The sequence below is a fragment of the Amblyomma maculatum genome, chromosome 3 (genome assembly GCF_055883805.1).
Source record: "Amblyomma maculatum isolate TAMU_Amacu chromosome 3, ASM5588380v1, whole genome shotgun sequence".
In the NCBI taxonomy this organism is placed as follows: domain Eukaryota; kingdom Metazoa; phylum Arthropoda; class Arachnida; order Ixodida; family Ixodidae; genus Amblyomma; species Amblyomma maculatum.
In genome coordinates this window covers 15657272-15683618 of record NC_139346.1, presented here as the reverse complement: position 1 = coordinate 15683618, position 26347 = coordinate 15657272, and the positions used below count along the sequence as shown (strand labels likewise).

At 48.0% G+C, this 26347-nt stretch overlaps 1 protein-coding gene across 1 annotated transcript in view; it reads right to left on the bottom strand.

Moving 5' to 3' along the window:
• LOC146194269 (polyamine-transporting ATPase 13A3-like) overlaps positions 1 to 26347 on the bottom strand; it is an 813351-nt gene that overhangs the window by 611158 nt on the left and 175846 nt on the right. The window lies entirely within an intron of this gene.

The following is a 26347-nucleotide window of genomic DNA, read 5'->3' as shown; positions in this document are numbered from 1 at the left end:
GTGCGCATGAAACTAAAAAAACCATCGTATTTCCTGTGCGGAACGCTTGAGAAAGTTTCCAATGCCGAAGCGAGGTGCCTAAAATTTTCGTCACAACTTTTGGTGTTTGCGTGTGCTGCCAGCATCTTTTTTTTTTTTTTTCACTTTCTGTATTCTCATTACCTCACCTTGTGTTATGAATGCTCCTTGCAATGGTAGGCAAATGTGTCTTTCTGGGCCCAGAAACTTCATGCTGAGGCGGAACATGTACTTATTCTGTGCGGTAGTTTTTTTTTTTATATTTTTTGTGAAGGCATGTTTAAATAAAAGAGCTGTTTATATGATTTCTAACGGTAACTATTTTGTTCCTTGCACGATTTGTGTGATGTTTCTTACCGCCAGGTAGTAAGCCCAGTAGAGACGCGTCGAATATTATTATGGGATATTTCGACAGCAGCCACTGGCATTGCTGTTAGTTTCGATCGAATGATCGCTACTACAAAGCTTAAACTTCCGGAACGGGTTTCGCTATGTTTCCCTGGCTGAGATGTGGCGTGACAATGTGGCAAAGCCAGCATTCACAAGCATGCAAAGGCATCGATCCGATGCGCTCTGTTCTAAGCAGCACTCCTTCCTAAAGATGTAGGTGGGATATATAAAGTTGATATACCGCACAGTCTAGGTGCTTTCGTGCTTACAGAGTGTTACCAAATAGCACATTTCCACATATATTTCCGAATAGGGTAAGAACTCCAAAGGTCAAGCGGATCGGGCCGCTGCCTTTACCTATTTGGTTACGTCGGTGGGGCGAGTTTACGGCAGCGTGGACATACACGAAGCCGTCATGCACAGTGTATCCCTTACTCGGCAGACACAATATGTTATTCATGCAGATTTGTTTTGTGTGTTGTCTCGCCGGCCCGCAACCGCCGTAGCGGCCGCGCCGCAAGGCGATGCGCGATGTATAACTTCAACGCCAACCCATGGCTAAGCTGTCATAACAAAAGAACCAATACGCACTTGAGGTGGGTACTCAATAAATTATGCGCTGCGTGAGAGTAGCAGACTACAAAAAGCCGGAATAACAGCGCCGGCAGCGGCTAGCACAAAAACCATCGGCAGGCTGAGCTATAGCTGGCTGCCAAGTGCGCGCGCGTAGCTAAGTTGGACAGTATTGCCTCGGCTTTTTGTGGGGTGGGCAGCTGACATGCTCTGAGGCAGGCATTAGTGCATTTTTAATTTTCACTAAACTTAATTTTGACGGTATTTACTGTCATTCAGCCTTTTCACTATTGTAAATTGCAGAATTTCATTAAGAAATAGATTCTTATTTATTCAATTATACACCCTCAATTACATTACCGAGGGGAGGGGCAAAAATAAGACAAATTACACAAAACGTAGAATACAAATATAAAGCGTAGAGCACAAAAAAAGAGAAAAAAGGCAAACAGAAAAATCAATGCTTACAATAAAATGTTATATAATATATTGTCCCGATTTTAACGGTAGCACGAGCAAAATAGTGCAAAATACAATATGATAGAATGTAAGTAAGCAAACACTAAGTCATTTGTTACATTAGTTTACAAAGAAAAAACCTTGGACGGCCATTTTAAAGTTATTAGTGTTGGTGATGCTTATAAGTAACGCACGTAAGTTTTTTTAATCTCTGCTAGTTTGGGGAAGAAGCGAATACGAATAGGTTATGGTGTTACTATGAGGAATATTCACTTTTTGGTGGTGGTTTAGACGACGTGAAATATATGGTAGCGGTTGAACACAATGAACACGTAAGTATGAATTGTGATAATACATTTCATGAAAAGGACATAGGCAAGATATTTTTCTGTGGATGAATAACGGCGAGAGCTGTAGGAATGATTTCACATTAGTAACGCTGGAAGTTCTTTGGTAACTGTTTAAGATGAATATGGTTGAGCGATTTTGAATTGCCTCTAGAGATTGTAAGAGGTTAGCATGCCCGGGGTCCCAAACTGATGACGGATATTCAAGTTGTGGACAAATGTAACCAACTTGCAATGCAAAACCAACTAGCCCGCCAACTCGCCCTTATTGTCGAATGTAATTTGTGTATAATAATAGTATTAGTGATGATGGAGCTTGTGCGAAATTTCTTCTTATTTCTTTATTTCCTTTTCAAAAATGAAAGAAGGAACTGCGACAAAAGGCGTCAAAGTTCGCCAAATATACCCCAGTGTTCGACTAGCCTTAGATGTCATATGGTCAATATGCGTTTTCCAGGATATATTACTAGCAATATGAACTGAAATGTGGATTTAATGGTTGGCTGGAACGTCTAGCACTGGCAGTACTTCGGGCACAGCAGGGTCGAATTACCAGCCGCAGGGCACAGCTTCAGCGCGAGTGAGATGGGCGCCGGAGACAAGCGATGGTGATGGCGATGCCGCAGCGTTTTTCTGTTCTTTGTCTTCTTTACATTTCCCCCGCGTGAAGAAGTCGCCATCCTGGCGACTCAGGGAGACGAGACGACCAGAGGGTTGTAATATGGCTTGAGGCGGCTAACGTGGACAACCTCGCGGCCGCGACGGCGGTGGTTGGAAGAAGGGGTGACTGGCTCGATGACGTAGTTCACAGGGGATGTGCGTTCCAAGACGCGATAAGGTCCGTGGTATTTGGTGTCTAGTTTGTTGGTGGCAGGAACGCATAGCCAAACGAAGCTGTCGGCCAGGAACGTGGGAGCAGGGGTATCGGTATCATGCTGATCTTTGCGATAGCCTTGAGTGTTGGAGGTAAACGTGCGAGCTAGCTGACGGCATTCCTCGGCCTTCTGTGCAATATCTGACAAAGCACTGTACTCAGAGGCATCTGGATGGTATGGCAAAATTGTGTTCAGAGTACAAGATGGTTCACGGCCATATAAGAGAAAGAAGGGCGAAAACCCAGTTGTTGCTTGGGTGGCAGTGTTGTACGCGAACGCTACGAATGGCAGTACTTGGTCCCAGTTGGAGCTTCCCGATTCAGATGTAACATACATTGCGAGCATGTCCCCAAGCGTACGGTTGAAGCGCTCCGTGAGGCCGTTTGTTTGCGGGTGATACGCGGTTGTAGCCCGATGTATCGATTTGCAAGACGACAGGAGCTCTTGAACTACTTCGGAAAGAAAGACACGACCTCTGTCACTCAGTAGCTCGCGAGGGGCGCCGTGTCGAAGAATGAAGTGGTGCAGAAGAAAATGGGCTACCTCTCGGGCTGTCGCCGCGGAAAGTGCAGCAGTCTCGGCGTAACGGGTCAGGTGATCGACTGCGACGATGACCCATCGATTACCAGCGGCAGTGCATGGTAGCGGACCATAAAGGTCGATTCCCACGCGATCAAACGGGCGAGCTGGACAAGGTAAACGCTTGAGAGGGCCAGCGGGGTGGCGAGGAATCTTGCGTTGTTGACAGGCGGTACAAGAGCGAATGTAGCGCCGTACGAAATTGTACATTCCCCGCCAGTAGTACCTCTGACGAATTCGATCATAGGTTTTGAGGACGCCGGCATGAGCGCTTTGAGGGTCAATGTGATGGTGGGCACAAACCTGGGAGCGTAGGTGGCGCGGAATGACAAGAAGCCACGTTCTGCCGTCTGAGTTGTAGTTCCTGCGGTAGAGAAGGCCGTCCCGAATGGCGAAATGGGAGGCCTGTCGGCGGAGTGCCTGAGGATGAGTAGCCGCGGAAGTAGTGCCAAGGATATCCAGCAGGTTAGAAACCCAAGGATCTTGTCGTTGCTCGAAAGGCATATCCTGAATGGTGAGCGCTGACAAGAATGCTTGAGGAGGGGACGATGAGTTAGGCGAGCGCACCGGTGACCGAGAAAGAGCGTCGGCGTCAGAGTGCTTGCGGCCAGAGCGGTACACTACACGGATGTCGTATTCCTGAAGCCTGAGAGCCCAGCGCCCGAGACGGCCAGACGGATCCTTGAGAGACCGGTAGCGGTCTCCAAGTAGCGGTAAGAAGTTACGCTTTTTAATTTATTGTTATTAAGCAAATATGTTAGACATGTCACGTTAGTGCGAGATATCCGCAGACGCTTTGAGTTTTCAGTGTTTAATTCTATGCGCTGAAAAATCAAAGCGTATGCGGATATACCAGTGTTTAAATCTATGCACCCCCTTCATGGATCACTGCCTTGTCGTGGCGGAGGGGCTTGCGAAACTCGATGAAATCGTGAGCTCTGCTGCGTAGGGCCACCCAAGATAGACTGGTCACGGCAGAGAGTTCTGACAAAATGTGATTCACTGGAGAAGGTAATGGCAACCCACTCCAGTATATTTGGCAAGAAAACCCTATGGCCAGTCGCAATAGCATTAATGATATGGCGCCGCAAGATGAGCCCCCCAGGTTGGAAGGCGTCCCACATGTTACTGGGGATGAACAAAGGGTGATTCCTAGTAGCTCCAGGACGAATGAAGCGGCTGGGCTAAAGCAAAAAGGACGCTCAGTTGTGGATGTGTCAGGAAGCGGCCGGAAAGTCCGATGTTGCAAAGAGATATATCCCATCGCAACATGGAACGTAAGATCTATGACGCAAGGTAAACTGGTTGTCGTCAAGCGAGAAATGGACAGCTTGAACGTTGATATCTTGGGTATCAGCGAGCTCAAGTGGACCGGAATGGGAGAATTTAATTCCGGCGACCATTATGTCTTTTATTGTGGGCACGAATCCAGGAAAAGGAATGGGGTCGCTCTCATAGTAAACAGAAGAATAGGCAAAGTAGTGCTAGGGTACAATCCCAAAAATGACCGAATGATTTCACTTCGGATCCAAGGTCACCCTTTCAACATAACAGTTGTCCTAGTCTGTATACTAACCACTGCTGCTGAAGAAGCTGACGTTGAGAGATTTTATGCTGACCTGCAATGCCTTTTAGACCGCACTCCATCATCAGACATCCTTTCTCTCATTGGAGACTGGAATGCTTAGGTGGGGAGTGAAGAAATATCCGGAATTGCAGGCAAGTTCGGTCTTGGTGAGCCAAATGAAGGTGGGCAAAGGCTAGTAGAGTTTTGTCAAGAAAACAGCCTGACCATAGCGAATACTCATTTTCAACAGCACAAGAGGCGCCTGTACACTTGGTCTTCACCGGACAGTCTGTACAGGAATCAGATCGATTATATTCTTTGCCGGCAGAGATGGAGAAGCGCTACAAAAGCAGTAAAAACAAGGCCTGGGGCTGATTGTGGCACTGATCATCAGCTTCTTGTTGCCAAGTTTAAGCTTCAATATAGGAAAACGCAGAAAACTAGAAGGCCTTTCAGGTATGATCTGGATCAAATTCCATCAGAATATGCTGTGGAAGTGAGGAATCGATCTCAATAATTAGATCTGGAAGACAGAGAGCCGGAAGAGATGTGGACTGATGTTCGTGATATAATACAAGAAGTTGCTACTAAGGTAGTTCCAAAGCAAAATAAATGCAAGAAAGCAAACTGGTTATCTGAAGAGGCTTTGCAAATAGCTGAGGAAAGGATAATGGCAAAAGCTAAGGGGGAAAGAGAAAGATACAAGATTCTCAATGCGGATTTTCAGAAAATAGCAAGGAGAGATAAGAATGCCTTCGTGAACATACAGTGCCAAGCAGTTGAGGACAACAGCCAATTGAAGAACACAAGAGCTCTGTATAAGACTAAGACAATCAAAGGTATCAAAGGAAGCTTCTGTGCTAAGCTGGGCGTGATAAAGGACAAACAAGGCAGAAACCTCACTGAAGCCTCAGAGATAAAGAAGAGGTGGAGGGAATACACAGAACTGTACAAGAAGGACCCGGATGTGCAAACCCAACATAAGACGGTAGTGATTATTAACTGCGAGCCGGCCTCCTGAAGAGTGAAGTTGAATGGGCCTTAGAAAGCCTTACCAAGAACAAAGATAGCGGAATTGATGGTATTCCAGCTGAGCTGCTTCAGAACCTCAATCATGAAGCTGTTAACGTTATGTATACGTTATGTCAGCAAATTTGGTCAACCCTGCAGTGGCCACAGGATTGGAGGAAGTCAGTTTACATCCCCATTCCAAAGAAAGACAGTGCCAAAGATTATTCCAACTATCGCGCGATCCCGCTTTTTTCTCATGCTAGCAAGGTGATGTTGAAACTCCTCCAAGGTAGGCTGCAGCACTATGTGGATCGGGAGATTCCGGATATGCAAGCTGGGTTTCGCAAGGGCAGAGGAACTAGAGACCATATTGCCAACCTTCGCTGGACTATGGAAAAAGCAAGAGAGTTCCAGAAACCCATCTACTTCTGCTTTATTGATTATGCGAAAGCGTTTGACTGCGTAGATCACAGCAGATTGTGGCATGCTCTCCAAGAGATGGGAGTTCCAATTCACCTCATCTGTCTCCTCCGGAACCTGTATGTAGGGCAAAGGCCACTGTTCGAACTGGGCATGCTCTTACTGATTGTTTTCCGATTGAGAAAGGAGTGAGACAAGGCTGCCTACTGTCGCCCTGCCCACGGTCGCCCTGCCTATGCTGAGTGCATCATGAGTCTTCATCTGGAGCGAAGATTTCTGGAAAACGTATCAACAACCTTGCGGATGATACCACTTTAATGGGAGAAAGTGAAGATGAACGCAAGAGACTTCTGATGCGCGTACAAGAAGAGACTGAGACGTTTGGGCTTAAACTGAATATGAAAAAGACAAAGATCATGGCGTCTTGCCCTATAAAGTCCTGGAGCATCAAGGGACAAGAAGTGGAAGCTGTGACAGATTTTCTCTTCTTGGGCTCCAAGATTACTCCGCAAGGAGACTGCAGCCATGAAATTAGGACACGCCTGCTTCTGGGAAAGAGAGCCATGGCTAGCCTTGACCGCCTAGTAAAGAGCAGATACATTAGTCTGCCAACCAAGATCCGTAAAACACGTGCTATGGTCTTTCCAGTTGTGATGTATGGATGCAAGATTTGGACTGCGAAGAAGGCTGACCACCGAAGAATTGACGCGTTTGAATTGTGGTGCTGGCGGAGACTCTTCAGAGTTCCTTGGACTGCCAGAAGATCAAATCAGTCGATATTGTCGACCATAAACCCAGACTGCTCATTGGCGGGTCAAATTCTAAAGTTAAAGCTCAGCTACTTTGGCCATCTGATGAAAAGGGAGGAGTCGCTGGAGAAAGAATTGATGTTGGGAAAGGTTGAGGGTCACCGGAGAAGGGGTAGGCAGCGAACGCGATGGGTAGATGGCATCCTCGAGGCGTTGCAGATGAAGTTATGTGATGTTAGCAAGATAGTGAGAGACCGGAAAGCGTGGCGTGATAAGGTCCATAGGGTCAGGAAGAGTCGGACACGACTGAACGACTGAACTGAACTGAATTCTATGAGCAATGTGCGACACCACTCATTAAAGTAATTAAGGTCCTCCTGAATAACCGTAATATCTGAGTGATTAGTTATTTTGCGATATAATACACAGTCGTCAGCAAACAGACAAATGTTTGACGAAGAATCGTTAAGTCGTTTATTTAAGTTAAGAATAATACAGACCAAGTACTGAGTCTTGAGGGTTATCGCAGTCAACTGGGGCTGAAGGTGAGTTAGCATCATTAGTAGTTACAAACTGAACACATGACGTCACAAAGGTACGCATGCGATCAATTACGGCATGGTCTATGTTTAGAACACTCAGTTTATGAAGGAGTGAATGGTTAAGTTTGTCAAATGTTTTTGAAAAATCAAGGAATATACGGTCAGTTACAAAACCAGATCCAAATCAAGTGAATGAGATGAGCTGTCTTACGAGAAATGTTTATGGAATCCATGCTGAGCAACAGTAAAAAACTTATTTTCAAGGAAATTAACTAATTTTGCGAATATCATATGTTCCGTAATTTTGCATGGTACTGATGTGAGGAAAATGGGCCTGTAGGTAAGGGAACATGTGTTGGTCCAGTTTTATGAATGGGTGTTACTTTGCCAGTTTTCCAGTCATTGTTATATTAGCCTAGATATATATGTGTGAAAACGTATATTGTATTATTATAGAACAGTATTCCACACTATTCTTTAAAAAAAATAATATAGATTTCGTCTACTCCACGTGATGCTTTAGGTTTTAGTTGGTTTATTACAGTTTTAATGCCGGTTATATCGAATATGATGCGATCCATGAAATGATGTTCGGGGTAAGTTATTGTCGGTATCTGATAAGGGATCTTAGGTGATGATAATGATTGAGTGAATGTATTGTTAGGCATAGTGGCACACAAATGGACAAGCACTGCTTCACCTGAGCTTATGAGTAATGATATTACTGACATATTATTATTCCCTTGTACGATGTTCCAAAATCTCTTGGGGCTAGTTATCAATAGATTAGGAAGCGTACATTTGAAAAAAGATGATTTGGCTGACTTCAATATATGTATTTGCAGTTTTTTTATATTCAAGCCAATATGTTAGCTTTAAAGAATGTTTTGCTGCTCAGAATATGCGCCTTATATTGTTCGATAATCTATTTGGATATGCATTATACCATGGCGATTTGTTCTTGGCGTAGACATTTCGTAAAGAAACGTATTTGTTGGTTAACTCAGATATTTTAATTTTGAAAGTCGGCTAGTTAGTTTCCACGCAGCGTTCCAGATGAAGTGGTATAGAAGGTATCAAGAAAAAAGTAGAGTTCGCTGTTGATGGAGGGGTAGTTAGCTTATCTGTAATCTCGAAACTGCTTTTTTGTTGGCATGTTTTTGGTTGTAATATTGTGAGTGTGAAATGTATTATGTCATGATTGTTCATTCCGGGCAGACGTGTCCCTTAAGACAATTTATCGGCTGATGACGTTAGAATGAGGTCAAGGAGCGATGAGGTGTGTTGCGTTAAGCCTGTAGGGAGGTAAGGATTAAAGCCAGCGGAAAGACACAGTCTGCGTCTTTCCGCTGGTTTTAATCCTTATCAGAATGTACTAACTGGCCCAGCTCTCCAATCCACTGTTGGGAGGATAACATTCTGCGACAAGCTTAAGTCTGAACAATGGAAATAAACCGGTCAGCGTCGGCTGACTAGGGATTAGAAAAGGGGTTTACACGGCAACAAACAATGTTAGCAAAATTGAAGTCACCTTAGTATTATTTCAACTTAGTACAAAGACGTGGTAACTTGATTTAAACTGTCGTACAGGGCGTCGGAAAAGGATAAGTTGCTTGATGGTGATCGGTAACACACACCTAATATTATCTTTTTAAAACTAGCCGTGACATTACACCAAATTGTTTTTAAATTCATATTACCACGCGCGGTTAAACAATCAATAGAATCACTGATTGCAATTCGAACACCACTCCCAACTGTACCTGTTCCTTCACGTCGGAAAACGGCATATTGATTTTCGCACTGGAACAATTCAGAATTGTTACTTGGCTGCCCAGCCATGTTTTTGTGATAGCGATACTGTCGGCATTACAGTTGTTATTAATGGTACAAAGTTTATCTTTTTTTTTAGGGAAGAAACTATGAATGTTCATCAGCAACTACATTTTTGAGCCTCTTCACTCTTCAGGGAATTCGAACTGAAATAATCAGTGAAAACCTAGAAAAGTCAGTGATTTTGAAAATAGAGGACTGCTAGACACCCTGAGTGAAAATATGCCACAAATGAACTCCCGCGGCCACTCACAAGTGCTCTGTTTTTCTTGTGGTAAGCCTTTACCGCAAATCTAGTGTTCTAAATTGAACCTCGTTTAGGGAGGACGTTAGAGGACAAGCGATTCATTTACTCCGGTGTGAATGGATTCGTGTTTTGTGTAGCCCCTGGCAGCATCCATGGTACAGCCCCCGTACCTCTGCTTGGACGGCAGGGCTGCGAATCAGTGCCTCCAATTTCTCCGTGGTGTGGATCTTGATCTGCGGCATTGTGGACCTGCCTATGGTATGTGGGTGCGATCTGCGGCTTCTCAGCAAATAATACATGTGTAAAACAGATATTCGGCTCTGATATGTTCAACGCCTGATGCTGAAGAGAACGACGACAAGCATGTTCAACGCGCGTGACGGTCAGGAAAGAAAACGACGACGAAGCTCGCTTCGACGCTCGTGCGTGTGCTGACACAAATCTCACGACTGATCGCAGAACGTTCCACTGACTGTTGACGACGTATCGCCCTGTTCAAGGTCTTCTACAACAAGTGGTGGAGGTGCCAGCATTCCCCTCAACCTGCAGCTTCGCAGCCGAGCTTTGCCTACCACTTACGCGATGCCTGAGACCGCCAGCCAACCGCCAACCCCATCGCCTGTCATCTGTCCCGGTGCAGCGCGTCAGCGCGATCCAGCCATCTTCAGCGGCACCGATGACACGGATGTAGAAGACTGGCTCGCGTCGAATGAACGCGTAAATGCGTACAACAAGTGGGACCACACCGTGAAGCTCACAAACGTCATTTTCTTTTTGAACGACGTTGCCATTCTATGGTTTCGCAACCATGAGAGTGACATCTCTACCTGGACGGCTCTCAAGACCAGCCTGACCGAAGTTTTTGCCGTCCCGCTATACGTAAGCTTCGCGCCGAGCAACGCTTGCAAAGTCGGGCACAACAAACCGGCGAAAACTTCACCAGTTTCATAGAAGATGTCGTAGACCTCTGCAAGCGCGTAAATCCTACCGTGAGCGACTCCAAGAATATTGGACACATTATGCAAGGCATTGACGATGACGCCTTCCAGATGCTCGTCGCCAAAACCCCCCAAACTGTGTCCGACGTTATCAGCTTCTGCCAAAGCTTCGATGAGCTGCGCAAGAGGCGGCTTTCCACACGACGTGCTGGCCTTCAGCAGGCCACTCTTTCCAGTTTGGCTCTCTCCGGACACGGTGCCCAGGACCAGTAGTCGCTAATTCAGCACATTCAACAGTTTGTTCTTGAGGAAGTCTTACGCCAGCTTTCCTTGTCCACCTTCACTTGCCCGCCAGCACCTGCGCCTGCGCGGCCGCTCACTCCCACTCTTCAACGTGTCATACAAGAGCAGGTCGCTGAGGTTCTGCCTTCACCTCCTCAGCAGCCATTGGTGGCGGCTCCTCTCACGTACGCTGATGTTTTGGTGCGGCCACCACCCCTTGTCGCCCCTGTGTACAGCCGACCTCCCCTCCTATACGAGCCTCAGGGACGTCAGCAAACTCAGCAACCCCCTTATCGTCCGGTTCTCCGCCGTCGATCACAGCCACAGCCTTCCAACCCCTGGCGCACACAAGACAACCGACCTATTTGCAACGTCTGTAGAATCGCCGGCCACGTGGCTCGTTTGTGCCGCAATCGTGGCCCTCGTCCCTACGACTATACACGTTAGCCGATGTACAATCTTCCCCCGTCCCCCTCACCCGTGTTCCCTAAGCCTCCTCCGCAGTCCTCTTCAAGTTACGATCGCCGCTTCCATTCTCCGATGCTCCGCCGCCAATCAGCTGTTCACACGGAAAACTAACGGCCGCAGTTCCGGAGGCAAGAACTGCGCCATCAGGGACCAACTCAAGACCTGTTAACGTACCAGCCAACATTATTACCGTATTCATTGAGGAAGTTCCTGTCGAAGCACTTGTGGACGCTGGCGCAGCCGTTTCAGTTCCTAATTACGCCCTCTTTCGCAAACTTAAAAAGGTAACGACGCCGCTTCCTGCAGTTTCTCTTTGCGCAGCCAGCGCTAAAGACATTCGACCATTAGCCACCTGTACCGCCCGCCTTGTCATCGACGACGTTCAATACACAATAGAATGCCACGTCCTCGCCCGCTCATCACACGACGTCATCCTTAGTTGGGACTTCCTCTGCAATCATAACGCCATAATAGACTGCGCCCGTGCTCAACTTGAGTTATCACCCCTCAGTGTCACTTCTTTCGACGCCCCCACTGCTGCTGCCGCTACCTTGCACGTCGCAGAGGACACCGACGTTCCGTCTTTATCCTCAGTGCTTGTGCCTCTTTATTGTGCTGCTCTTTCCGACGCCACTGTTATCTACACACCTCCGTTACGATGCGCTGACCAAAAATCCGTTATGCTGCCCCATGCTGTGCTGACAATTTTTCGCAGCTCAAGTGCTATTTTTTTTAACCCGTGCCCCTGCCCTACCACTTTATTTCGTGGCCAGTCACTGGGTAGTGTTGCTTTGCTCGATTCCACGCCCACCTATTCCTTCGTCGATACCACCGCCGGCCTGTACATCAGCGCCATAATGCCTATTCCTGTCGCCACTCCATCATCCCTCGAAGTTTTCCACCAGTCCATCGACGCTGGCCTGACTCCCTTACAACGAGCCCAACTTGTCGTCATCCTATAACGTTTCGCGGCTTCGTTCGACTCCCAGCAACCTTAGTTAGGGCGCAGAACTACTTTACTCACCGTATTGATACCGGCACCCATTCCCCTTTGCGCCAGCGTCCGTACCGTGTTTCAGCCGCCGAGCGCCGCATTATTGACGAACAGGTGACCGACATGCTCCAGCGCAACGTGATCCAACCGTCGCACAGCCCTTGGGTATCTCCGGTCGTCCTGGTCAAGAAAAGAGATGGTTCCATCCGATTCTGTATAGATTACCGCCGACTGAACAAGATCACGCGCAAGGACGTTTATCCTCTCCCTCGTATCGACGACGCTCTTGACTGCCTGCTGACAGCTGAGTTCTTTTCTTCATTTCTTCATTAGACCTGCGTTCCGGCTACTGGGAGATGCCGATGGCAGAGGCCGATCGCCCAAAAACCGCTTTCGTCACACCCGATGGGCTCTATGATTTTAATGTCATGCCATTCGGACTGTGCAATGCCCCTGCCACATTCGAGCTCATGATGGACAACCTACTCAGAGGGCTCAAATGGCACACTTGCCTTTGTTACCTTGATGACGTTATCATCTTTTCCTCAGATTTTCCATCTCACCTCCAGCGCCTTGAGACAGTTCTGCGATGCCTGACCGACGCTGGCCTCCAATTAAATTTAAAGAATTGCCGTTACGGAGCACGGCAGCTAACCATTCTCGGACATGTCGTCTCCAAGGATGGCGTTCTTCCCGATCCGGAAAAATTGCGCGCTGTGGCAGAATTTCCCAAGCCAACTAATGTGAAAGAACTCCGCAGTTTCGTCGGCCTCTGCTCGTACTTCCGCCGCTTCGTTCGCAACTTCGCCACAATCATCGACCCTCTCACCAAGCTTCTGTCCAGCCACGATCTTTCAGCCTGGTCTCCGCACTGTGATGTTGCCTTCGCGATACTCCGCCACCTTCTGACGACTCCGCCAATCCTGCGTCATTTCGACCCTTTTTCTCCCACGGAAATCCACACTGATGCCAGCGGCGTCGGCCTCGGCGCAGTACTCGCTCAGCGGAAGTCTGGCTTTGATGAGTACGTTGTCGCTTACGCAAGTCGGACCCTAACAAAAGCTGAAGCAAACTATTCCGTCACCGAGAAAGAGTGTCTCGCTGTTCTCTGGGCAATAGCAAAATTTCGCCCCTACTTGTATGGCCGTTCTTTTGATGTCGTCACCGATCATCACTCCCTCTGCTGGATGTCTTCTTTGAAAGATCCTTCTCGTCGACTGGCCCGTTGGGCTCTGAGGCTCCAAGAATACGACATTAACGTAATCTATCGCTCTGGCCGTAAACATGCCGATGCTGATGCTCTCTTACGTTCTACCTTGCCGTCTGAAGCCACTCCTGCTATATCCGTTCTACATCCCACCGACATGCCGATATGACTTCCGAGCAACGCAAAGACGCATGGATCGCTTCACTCCTGGATTTTTTATCTGGCCGCGCTTCACGACCTTCTTGCTGCGCTCTCCGTCGCCAGTCTCACCATTTCGCCGTCAGAGACGAGCTCCTCTACCGTAGGAATGACCTTCCGGATGGTAGAAAGTGGCTGCTTGTAAATCCGACGTATCTGCGCTCTGTGATTTGCTCCCATTACCACGACGATCCTCAGTGTGCCCGCGCCGGCGTATTGAAAACCTTCACTCGCCTGCAACAGCGGTACTACTGGCGTGGGATGTACCGTTATGTTCGTCGGTTCGTCCAGTCCTGCCAAGAGTGTCAGCGCCGAAAACGCCCACCTCACCAACCAGCCGCTCCTCTGCAGCCGCTGACCTGCCCAGCTCAGCCCTTTGAGCGTGTTGGAATAGACCTATACTGCCCGCTTCCTAGCACATCAACAGGCAATCGCTGGATCATCGTTGCGATCGATCATCTCCCACGCTACGCCGCAACGGCGCTTTTGACATCTGCTACAGCCCAAGACATTGCCTCCTTCATCCATCACATAATTCTTCGCCACGGGGGTCCCAAAAAATTGCTGAGTGACAGAGGTCCCGCTTTCCTTTCTGAAGTTGTCGAAGCTGTTCTTAGAGAAAGCAAAATCGTTCACCGCGCCACCTCCGCGTACCATCCGCAAACAAATTGAATGGTTGAGCGTTTTAACCGCACCATGGGCGACATGCTAGCAATGTATGTCGCTTCCGACCACTCCAACTCGGACCGCGTTCTTCTATTCGTTACATTCGTTACATTCGCTTATAAAACTGCCACACAAGCAACCACCGGATTCTCGCCATACTTCTACCTGTACGGTCGTGAGCCCTCTTGTACCATGGACACCATTCTCCCTTACCGACCGTATTCATCCGAATTCACAACTGTTTCACAAGCTGCAACTTATGCCGAGGAATGCCGCCAGCTTGCCCGGTCCTTCACTTCTCACGCCCAGCAACAGCAGAAAACCACCCGAGATCAATCTGCACTTCTTCCTACTTACCGTACAGATTCTTCGGTCTGGCTATGGGTGCCTTCCTCCAGTCCCGGCCTTTCATCCAAACTTCTGAGCAAGTATCAGGGCCCCTACCGTATTGTCAAGCAAACATCCCGCGTCAACTACCTCATCGAACCCCTTACGCCATCCACTGACCACCGTCGCCGAAATCGTTAAACAGTACACAGTAACCGCCTGAAACCTTACTACGATCCGGCCATCGTCACATCGCCATGAGCCGCCAGGATGGCGTCTTTTCGCCCGAGGGAAGTTGTAAAACAGGTATTCGGCTCTGATATGTTCAACGCCTGATGCTGAAGAGAACGACGACAAGCATGTTCAACGCGCGTGACGGTCAGGAAAGAAAACGACGACGAAGCTCGCTTCGACGCTCGTGCGTGTGCTGACACAAGTTTCACGACTGATCGCAGAACGTTCCACTGACTGTTGACGACGTATCGCCCTGTTCAAGGTCTTCTACAACACATGCATTGGTTGTGTAGCTATCGGGGTAATTGTGGCCGTACTGAGTGGGGTGTGGGTACTGTTATTCTGGAGGCGATGCCGGGCATGATCGTGGGTCTTGGACAACGTCTCATCTGCCGCTGGGTGCCTTCTGCGGGCCAGTCGGCACATATTTCACGCATGCTCTCAATAAAGGTTCACCCTATCTATCTCTAGTTGAGCGCATTCTTGAGGGCATTCTGGACGTTCCTCCCAAAGCCTTTCCCGGTAGGCCATTTCGCGGGCAGTGAACGGAAGTGTTTTTCGGAAAGAGGGAGTGAGGCGGGACCTACAAGAGGTAACAAAATGGGATTTTTGGCTAAGTCGCTGAGCGGGTATCGTGTGAAGCGAATGGAACGGCTCTGAAGCGGACACAGACAGGCCAGTTGACCGTTGAGAGGCAAAGGTCTTTACTTACACGTTCCTTATATGGTGGCATTAGGTGATAAGCCTCCGACGTGCGCCGTCTTATCACGGCGGCGCATGACCGTGTGCGCACAAGTCTAAATGATACCGCATCTCCCATTTTTTTTTAAAAGCAATAGCGAAAAAAAAAACCCAAAACCAAACATGAACAAAAAGTGGTGAAAAGCGAAATTGAAGATAGAAATCACAAAAGCAACATATGAACAAGAAGAGGTGAAAAGAAACAATTGAAAAAACGACAAAGGAACGATAACGAAATGAAATTAATAGGTGCCAATTAAAAGCCCAACAATGCAAGCCCTACCCCGAAAATAGCACTATAGCAGAGCGCATGGATACACAGCAGGGTTGCTCGCCGGTTACGTGAAGCCATAACGTTCCAGCTTCTTTACTTCGCGGCCATAACGGGTGACATAAGAACCAGACGTTGTACTATTGTCTGGTTCTGATGCAACAGAAGCAGTAATAGAAGGGGATGGAGAAAAGGAATTTTCCGGCTCGGAAGTGTTCTTTCTTTGTTCCGGGGGCTCTATAGATTGCAGTATTCCTAGAATCCCTGGGATTTCACCCGAGAGAGTTTTCTGGTTTTTTCACGTACAGAATCAATGCACACCGGTTGCATCCCAGTTCCAGGCCCGCGTCTGGTCTGACGGCGTAGGTGCGCAGCCGAGAAGCCCGTCTTAAAACCGTAACTCTGCCCGACTGTCTTTGGCCCACACCCGATTTTCGGCTTGCAGCTGTTTAAACTGTCTACCCGCTTGATGGCGTCGAAGTTGCGCCGCTGCTTTTCTCTGACCGCTTCGTCTCTGCTGACAAAGACCTTTAGGTTTCTCGACTTCAAAGGTTTCAGCCGGCTGGGATGCAGCGGTACTGTTGAACGCAACCGTCTGTTCACCAGGAGTTCGGCAGGGCTTTTGCCCAAAGGACCTGGAGTATTCCTATACGCCAAAAGCCCCAAGCATGGATCTGTCGACTTTCATAACAACCTTTTGATGGTTTGAAAAGTGCGTTCTGCTGCACCGTTAGATTGCGGATAACTGGGGTTTGATGTGACATGTGTAAACCCGTATCGTTTTGCAAATTCCTTGAACTCGTGTGCCGAAAACTTGGTGCTATTATCAGTCACAAATGTTTCCGATATACCATGCCTGGCAAAAAAAACTTTTTCAACTTTATTATAAAAGCAGTAGAATCCGAAGACTGTAACAAACCAACCGTTGGAAAGCGCGAAAAATAGTCCCAAACAACAATTGAATGTATCTGGTTGTACTAAAACAGGTATGCTCCTAGATTCCGCCAGGGCAAAATCGATTTCGATGGTATCATTGGTTCTGTTCTTTGCACTCTTAGTTTATCGTACTCTAAGCAGCTATTCACCACTGAAACCAACTCTGAATAATTCCCCGTGCGCCTGACAGACTTGCGAGCTCAAGCACGACATCTTACTATCCCTTGATTGCCTTCATGCAGCGCTATCAGAACTTCGGCTCGCATCTCCTGAGGGATAACTAGACGGTTATCATACATTAGCACCCCGTCACATTCTATAAAGTGTTCTTGATGCGACCAAAAAGGCCCCAACCAGCTGTTAACATTTGCTAACCGTGGCCAACCATTCAGCAGTAGAACAAGAGCTGCTGGCAGGTTTCATCACCTTGTTGCGCTTGCCGCACCTTACTCAGATAGGCTGATGACGTAACTTCGCTGACGGAGCCTTGAACAAAACTTGAAAACTCCTCAGGCGACAACTAGGCCCCACACCGAACTTACGTCTTTACAAGGTGCCCAAGAAAGGACATCAGCAGTGATAATCTACTTGCCTGGGACAATGGTGAACGAAACCCTCTTAAGCCTCATGCAAAACCTTTGAATCCTCGGCGGTAAAACGTCGATTGGCGATTTTCCCAGAAGAGTAAGGAGGGGCACCTGGTGATCGGTTTCAAACTGAAAGTCAAGCCCTGTCAAATAATAATCCAGGCGTTCGGCCACCCAAGCTAGAGCCAGCGCTTCTTTTTCAATTTGCGCGTACCTCTGCTCCGTTGGCGCCAAGGCACGGGAGATAAAAATAACAGCCCGTTTCTGCCAGTCTACCTGCACTTGTAGCAGCACTGCTCCGATGCCGAACGAAGATGCATCAGCCGATAACACTGTATGAAGCGTTGGATCGAACTTTGCAACACACGTAGCTGACGACATCAGCTGTTTCAAAGCAGCAAACGCTCTCTTCATGCGATTGACCCCAGCCTCTCTTTGCTCTTCACGAGCAGTTCACGAAGCGGCGCCGATAGTTAAGCTAGGTTTGGAACAAACCTTCTCAAATAATTCACCGTGCCTAGAAACCTGCGCACGTCCGGTACTGCTGCCGGCGCATCCAATTCTCTGATTGCTTGTACTTTCTTATGGTCCGGATTGATGCCAGTTGAATCAACAACGTAGCCCCAAAACGTCACCTCGCGAACGCCCAAAGAACATTTTATCTCGATTGAGCGTTATGCCGGCTGTAACAAGCTTCCTTAGAACGGCATGTACGCTTTCATCATGTTCAGTCTTTGATGAACCAAAAGTCAATATGTCATCCATGAGGATTGCTATCCCCCGCCAGACCGTCCAAGATTTCGCCCATGCGCTTCTGAAAATATTCTTGGGCAGAAGTTATCCCAAATGGTAACCAGCGGAAACAGTAGCGCCCAAAGGCTGTGATGAAAGTGGTGAGCAACTGACACGCCCCTGCCAGTTTAATATGATGGAAGCCCGAGTTAGCGTCTAACTCCGAAAAATAAGGTACTGCGCAAGTACGCCCAACACATCAACTTTCGCTGACACGAAACGCCCCCGCAACACACTTTTGTTTAGCTGAGTTGAATCTACGCAGATGCGCACTGCGCCCGACGGCTTGAGCACTGGCACGATGCCTGCGCACCACTCGGTTGGTTCAGCTTTTTTTATTACTCCTTCCTGTTCCATTTTCAGTAGCTCGGCTTTCACAGCTTCCCTTAATGGAATTGGAACACGACGAGGTGTGCTTATGGCGAAATGAGAAGCACCCTCCTTCAGCCATATAGTGTACTCGCCGGAAATCGTGCCAAGACCAGAGAACAATTGGGGGTACATGGCATCAAACTCTTTATCCGATAGGACATCAACAGCGGAAACGCCTACCTCTCGGTTTGGGGGGTCGTTCGTGCAGACCGCAGCGAAGTGTACTTTTGCTCTACAGCTATTACACCGCACAGCCCGAGCAGGGAACTTGAACTTGGAATGGCACGAGCGTCCACAAAACCGGCACCGCTGTAAGTCGTCGTGTCTGTTCTGCACCGGGCGTCCTGTAGGTTGGCGAACGTCGCTGTTGCTGTAAACCTAGCACTCGGCGTCGACTTTTTATATACCGCTCACACTTCGAACGTCGCTTCGGTGGGGCGTAGTTATCGCTGTTGTCGCTGAACAGTCTCCTTGAGGTCCAATGTGAGACTGGAATCTATCTGGAGCGACTCTGACAGTGCGGCATCTGCCAGTCTGACGATGAACTTGTCCCGCACCAAAAGAGTCTGAAGGGTGCCGAACTCGCAGCGGTAAGACAGGAGGTGTAGAGGGGTTACTAAGTAGGCGACTGACTCTCCGGGCTCATTTTTGTCTGCGGTAGAAACAGGCGCTTTCGTAAACAACGTTCTTTGTTACCATGAAGTAGAGCAGAAAATTTTTTGCACATCGTCTCGTAGCTCTTATATTCATCTTCCGAGAGACCAAAACTTTTGAAAATTTCCCTGCCTTGCCTTCCCATGGTCTACAGCAGCATCCGTACTTGGACTTCTTCTGGCCCTTCATTCAGACCCGAGGCGGGTCGGTAGTCGACAAACGCCTGAACCCATTCTGTCCACTCCAATGTCCGTTGAATGTTAAAATCCTCTGGCGGCGGAATTGCCAGCTTGGCGTCTGAACCGTCTGGTGTTGACGTGGGGGTGTCCATTGCACAGTCCGTTGTCAGTCGAGCGCCGCGGCACTGCCCATACACACTGGATCCCACTTCTGACACCATGTCGTCTGAAGTGAACCGCGCGGCTCCGGAGCGGACACAGACAGGCCAGAATATTTATTTATTTGAAAATACTGTAGGCCAATATTTTGGCCCGTGCAGGATGGGCAATACAAAACATTCAATGCTTCACAGATAAATAAAAAAGATACAATAAATAGGCAGTTCATGCGGTTGCAGTCCGTAACCAAAACAACAAATACAGCACTTATTTACTCAGAAAAATGCTTCACAAGAGCTTTACTAAAATTGGGAGACTAGAAAATGGCCTCAAAAAGGCAGGTCCCATCGGCAACGGTCCGGGAAAAAAACCTATAGTAGAAAGTGTCAGTCCTTGCAAAAATGGGTTCGAGAAATTGAATTCGTCAATGATGTGTTCGGCGCGACAACTCTTTGAGATTTGTGGGTCGGGGTATGTTTAAATTATGTGTTCAAAGATTATGCATAAACAATAAAAGGGACAGCTTTCTGCTTAGTTCAAGTAACGCGATATGGCTGGCTTTCATTAGAGTCCAGGGTGAGTCTAATCTCCTGTATTTCTTATAAATAAATATCACAGCTTTCCGTTGCACCATCTCTATTCGGTATACATCTTTCTTTATAACTAGATCCCATAAAACTGAAGCGAACTGTAATTTAGACCTAAGAATGTTCAATATACAAGAAATTGTAGCTTACTTGGTGCATCTTTAAGCTGCCGCCTCAAGTAGCACAGCTTGGAAAAGGCCGAGGAACGTACGTCATTTATATGGGCAGTGTGTTAGTGTAACGCCTAAGTATTTATAATGTGTAACTTCCTGAATTAAGTAGTTTAGCAGGCTGTAAGAGAAACAACTAAAATATTTTTTACGCGTGATGCGTAAAAACACAGTTTGTTCTAAGTTCAACTGCACATCCTATTTGACACACCATTCATGAACTGATGAACTGCTAAGAGTGAATTTTGCAAAACTTAGTGATCATTCTGTTCCTTCATGCTCTCAAAAAATATGCAACCGTCAGCAAAACGTGCAATTCTTGGAAATGGAAACCGACAGATCATTGATATAAATAAGGAAAAGCAGTGGCCCTTTGACGCTTCTTTGGAGTACGCCTGAAGTAACTGGTAGCTCGTTTGATTTTCAGCCATTAATATCTACGTATTGTTTCCGATATTTAAGGTAAGCAAAAATCTAGTTAAAGAGGTAAGTGGGGACGCGAATACTTTCTAATTTATAAATGAGTTTACTATAGGGGATTGTGTCAAATGCCTTCCGAAAGTCTAAAATAAGGACATCAACCTGCCCTGATTTGTCAAGAACTAGTTGGAATTCATTAACTATCGTAACTGAGTTATAGTGGACGTTCCCTTTCTGAAGCCATGTTACAAAAAGGATAAAATGTTATTTTCAGCAAGAAATGAGATAAGATAGCCAGAAACTTTATGTTGTAATAACTTAAAACACGAAGAAGTGATTGGAATTGGTTGGGAAGTAGAAATAGCTTATCGCCTTTTTTACGGATCCGGAACATCACCAGAACGTAGGGAAACTTGACAAATCTTGGTTAAGAACACGGACAACTGTGCAGCAAAACGTTTGAGGAAGGCATTGGAAAGCCCGACAGGACCGGCGCATTTTTATCGGCGAGCTTAAGCAGCATAGACAGAACACCATTTACACAAACTGCTGGAATATAACCACGATCTTCACAATAGATTCTAGCTGTGGTTGCCCCCTCCGTCAGAAACACGCTTTGAAAGTACTTGTTAAAACCTTGTGCAATCGCCGTCCTGTCACTTACAACTTAATTGTTAATTCGAACCTTGCTCAACTGATCAGTGTTGCGACCTAGAAAATTATTAAATTCTTGGGATCACTTTTAATGAATTCGGAAAGCGTCGTGTTAAAATAATAATATTTTGCTAACAACTTTCTGCCAAGTTTCTGTTTCAAAACTTGAGACTATGGTAAAGAAGGTATTCTTTTCTTCCTACATCGTCTCACTTTACGTTTCAGTTGAACAATTTCACGACTTATCCAAGGATTGCGGTGGTTGATGTGTACTTTTCTAAGTGGAACAAAATGTTCACTGCAGTATTCTATTCCAGTCTTAAAGTGATGCCAGTGGACCGTTGAGGGGCAAAAGAACAACAGCCTTTATTTACAGCTTGATTATATAGTGGAATACAGTGATAAGCCTCCGACGTGCGCCGCCTTATCACGATTGCGCAGGAGCATGTGCGTACAAGTCTAAATGACACCACAGCGGGGACCGATATCCGGCTGCGGACGTAGTTTTGAATGGCGGGATTCAAGTCGCTTATAAAGTTGGCGGTGTTGTTGTTGCAGATGGCAATGGCATTCGCGGTCACATTGGCCACCTCTGTGTCGATCAGATAAGTTTGTAAAGCAACGACAGCAATTAAGGGGGTGCTGTTCCAAGGGAAGGAAAGAGTAGCAGGGGGCGGCAGAAAGTTAGGTGGGCAGATGAGGTTAAGAAGCTCGCAGGGATAAAGTGGATGCAGCTAGCACAGAACTGGGTTAATTGGAGAAATATGGGAAAGGCCTTCGCCCTGCAGTGGGTATAGTCAGGCTGATGATGAGATGAGTTCACATCTGTCACCACCACTGTCGTAACGGGCGTGACTCGCAGCGTCCGTGTACACAGGGTTTGCGTCTTGAAGGTAGCTGTAAGTTCGTCAACTTGCATGATTGCTCGGGGTTTGCTTTTGTGTGTGTGCGTGTGTGTTTCCTCGCGTTTCGAGGAGCCGTCCCGCGAGGCGCGAGGGCGGCGCCAGTAGGCAGGAGGGGGGGCGGGGGACCTTTCTCTTGTTTCCGAATAGGGTGTGGAGGTCCGGCGGCAGGGCAGCTCGCGCGCTTGTCGCCCGCCTAACTAGATTTTGAAGTGTCCTTAAGGGTTCGCGTTGCCTGTTTTAGATCTTTATTGAGGGGTGGCTGTCTCGCACATTGAAGAACGCTCGGCCGCTTTCTGTTTGGCCTGTTGCGCGACGCTCTAAATGTCGTCGACAGGACCCTTCAGTGTCTGTGCGTTGTTTTCTTATGTGTCTATAGCTTTATATACATGAGCCCGACGCAAGCGGGTTGAGTAAGGGGGAGCCGGTTGTCGGGCTGAGCCAGACCGACCCGTTCGGGCTTACGTGAGCTCGTTTCTGTCGGGCAGAGATAGCTGCTACTCCTTGTGTCGAGCAAGGCCCAAGCAGAAGAGGAGGAAAGCACAGACGAACAGCTCCCGTCCCCGACCAGCAAGGAGGCAAGAGAGGAAGCGCCTGTCCGACGCGTCAGCGTATACATGCCCCTCGGGTAGGGTCGAGCCAACCCAGCCCCTGCAGGCGGGACCCGACGGTCGTTTAGCTCGACCCCCTAGCGTATAGATGAGCCCGATAGCCGGTTTTCAGCCCGACAGGCCTCCCCGACCCGACTTTGTCGATCTCATGTAAACCCCCTGAGTGTAACGGAGTGTCGTAAATCTCGTGCGAATCCTCGACGGTTGCGTGCCAGTGGCAGGACGGCCGTAGTTGGGACGCTTCGGCGAACTCGATCCAGACTACGAATTTCGCGGGACTGGATGAACGGGGGAGTGGGGCACGAATTCTTCCTCGGAGCGGAGACTGCGCGCGAACCGCGAGTGGCGGGGAGTAGCCGGGGAGTTTCTGCCCGAGCGAGGAAGAAGACGGACGTTCTCCCGCACGCTCTCTTGCGACAACCGACTCTTATAAGCCGGAGGGCGACCAAACTCAGTGTCTCTTCTGTGTTATATTTGACTGTGCTGTACCTGTTCATTCGACCACCCTAATATTTCAATGAATTCAGTTTTTAATTTATTTCGGCCCATTGCGATTCTTTCGGCGAAGCAAAGAGAGGGGACCATCAAAAAGAAGAAAAAATAGAAGAAACTTCAAGGACCAACAATTAAACGTTTACTGTAGCGTTGGTGTAGTTTGCATCCCTCTTGTTTCTCATGGAAGTTAGGCTGCGTATTTGTTGGGTTTGGACGGACCAAGAGGCAAGTTCGGATGGGATTTCGGCCGAGCCGTACATTGGCGAATTCGGATAATCCTTTTGTCGATGGAAGTGATGATACGACACCCATATTGTCACTAAAGGTGGGTTTCAATCGTTTCTTCAACCATGTTGTTGAGGCCTAGCGCTAAGAGGTCCTCCGCAGTGTTGGCCTTGTCGGAGTCCTAGTTCAGTTTTGTATGACCTTCGAATTAAGCGGTTTAGTTTACCTCGGTCGGTAATGTACAGTTATAAATAGGCGTCAACGTAGTTCATATGGCAGAAGGCTTAGTGGAGCCGAATCAGTTTCGATTCCTTCATACCAGAAGGCGTTTGAATGCGGTGTATGAGGTGCGTGGTATGAATGGCTACCTTCAACTTATGCAGCGTGCTTTTATTGTGGCAGTTGTTTCCGATAAACATGCCTAGCACTAGATGTGTGTTGACCTCGTCTATTAGGTTCCTATTTACGTGCACGTGGTTATGGGTGGTAAGTCCATCGGGGGCCCGGCCCTGTCTTGCTGGGCGAAAAGCTATGTAGTCTGATTCGGCGGGTGATCAGGAGAGCCCTCGTGTGGTAACCTATTCGTGGACACTTATGCCTGCCTGGAGGATATTTTTCCTACGCCTGACCACAGCCCGCTTCATCCTAAAGCGTAATAGCATCGGCGTAGGCGCTATGTTTGAGGACCAGTATTGGCTTGAGCCGTTCTAGCAGTCGAAATAGGGCTGTATTGAAGAGGAATGGGGAGAGCACAGCTTCTTCAAGGGGGGAGGGAGGCGATTGCCTGTTCCACCCATAGGGATTGGTTGTGATTGATCTCCGACCTGAAGAACTGCGCTTCGGTTGGTAAGAATATTTGCGAAATAGGCCTTCATTCGGCACCCCACCTTGAGATGTTGGTGATTATCAAAAATGGCTGAATGGGAAGCTTTGACAAACGCTTTGGTAAGGTCGAGGCCCAAGATATCCCTTGTCATCTGCGCCTGCAGGCAGAGTATCTGGTGACTAAGCCGAAGCAGGACATCCTCGGCAGATATCCCAGGCCGGAAACCGATCACGTTGTGCGGTAGGAGGTAGCCGCCCTCCGCATAGCCATGCTGGTGGTGAAGGATAACGTGCTTCATTAGTTCCTGAGCAATGTGACATAAATGGTCAATTTGGAACAGTTAGATTTGGTTTGGGGATGTATATTACAGTGAAAAACAGAATAGTATGACTAAAAAGGGCTGTGCTGATCACTAAGCTAATGTGTAGCAGCCTCGGAGAGGAACAGCTGTTTACAATATGTAGGGAAGCACCAAGTATAGCCGAATATGTTTTCTTAAGGCAGATGCTAACCGCAGATCCTGACCGCGCAAGTGAAATAACAAGGGGAAAATATCTATATAGAGCGCACATGGCAGGCACTCGTAAATTATCACAAGCATTTTACGGTATCACTCAACAGAAACGTACATAACAGTTGTATCTTACTGGTGCTCACCTGTGTGGTTGAAACATGGAAACTAACAACAGGGCTTCCGTTAGGAAGAGGACAACGCAGAGAGCTATGAAACAGAATATGATGGGTGCAACCTTATTAGACCGGAAGCGTGCAGACTGGGTGACAGAAATATCTCGAGTTCATTGTATTCTAATTGAAATCATCAGAAAAAAATTGCCGATGATTACGTTACTTCCTAATGCAAAATTTGAGCGCCGCTCATCAGCGGTTTCAGCTTTTCAATCGACTGAGGTATGTGTTTAGGCTCGTGTGGTGCACATATCGAGATCCGCCGAAGCCGATCCGGCGCTCTGATTGCTGCCGCACAGGGGTGGCATTGGAGGAGGAACGAAGAGAGCAACTAACTTATCAGGAGGTTGTGGGAGGCAGCGCGTGGGCCTACATGAGCGTTGTGCGGCGAAGAGATAGCAGCGACTTACTGATGCCGCTGATGCCGCTAGCGAGTCAAGTCAACGTGGCTCTGCGTTTCGGCTTGGGATGCACGCATCGTGATCCGCTGATGCCGAGTTGGAGCTCCGGCAACCGGACAACAACGTCGCCGCCAGGCAGTGTGGGAGGGGGGCACACGTAGCGGCGAACGGTAGTGGCAGCAGCGCGCAGCAACCGGAGAACACGAGGGGGAGAAGGGTACACGCAGCGGCGAACGGTGGCGGCCGGAGCGCGCAATGCCGCGGCTGCGGAGCCGGTTACGAGTGGAAACGGCGTTGACAACGAGAAACGCAGCAACGGGCGCCAAAGAGCTGCGCTTTAAAATGGGAAATGACAGGACATGTACTGCGAAGTGAGGATAACCGATGATCGCTAAAGGATAATCCAGGTCATCATCACCATCCGCATCTCTTTGTCAACACAGGTCGCCTCTTCGTATAGGCCGTGAACAAACCTATGGAGAAGCCCGGTAAACTAAAACGAGCAGGTAGCACAGGTGGGCACGCCAGCTGCAAGAATTCCTGTGATTTTAGCCGCCGACATGTCGGTGTGTTGTTTTTGCTCGTTTTTTTGCCAGCTCTGTTCTTTCTGGTCATCGCCTGAATATAACAAGTAACCTGGGCCTAGCTCAGAAACGTTAGAGAACTCTAGATTCCTCTTAAGAGGAGAATGGCGAAATGGTAGTCATCGAAAGCCTAGTTGCGTACTGAGAATGAGTGGTGGCTAGTCATTGTA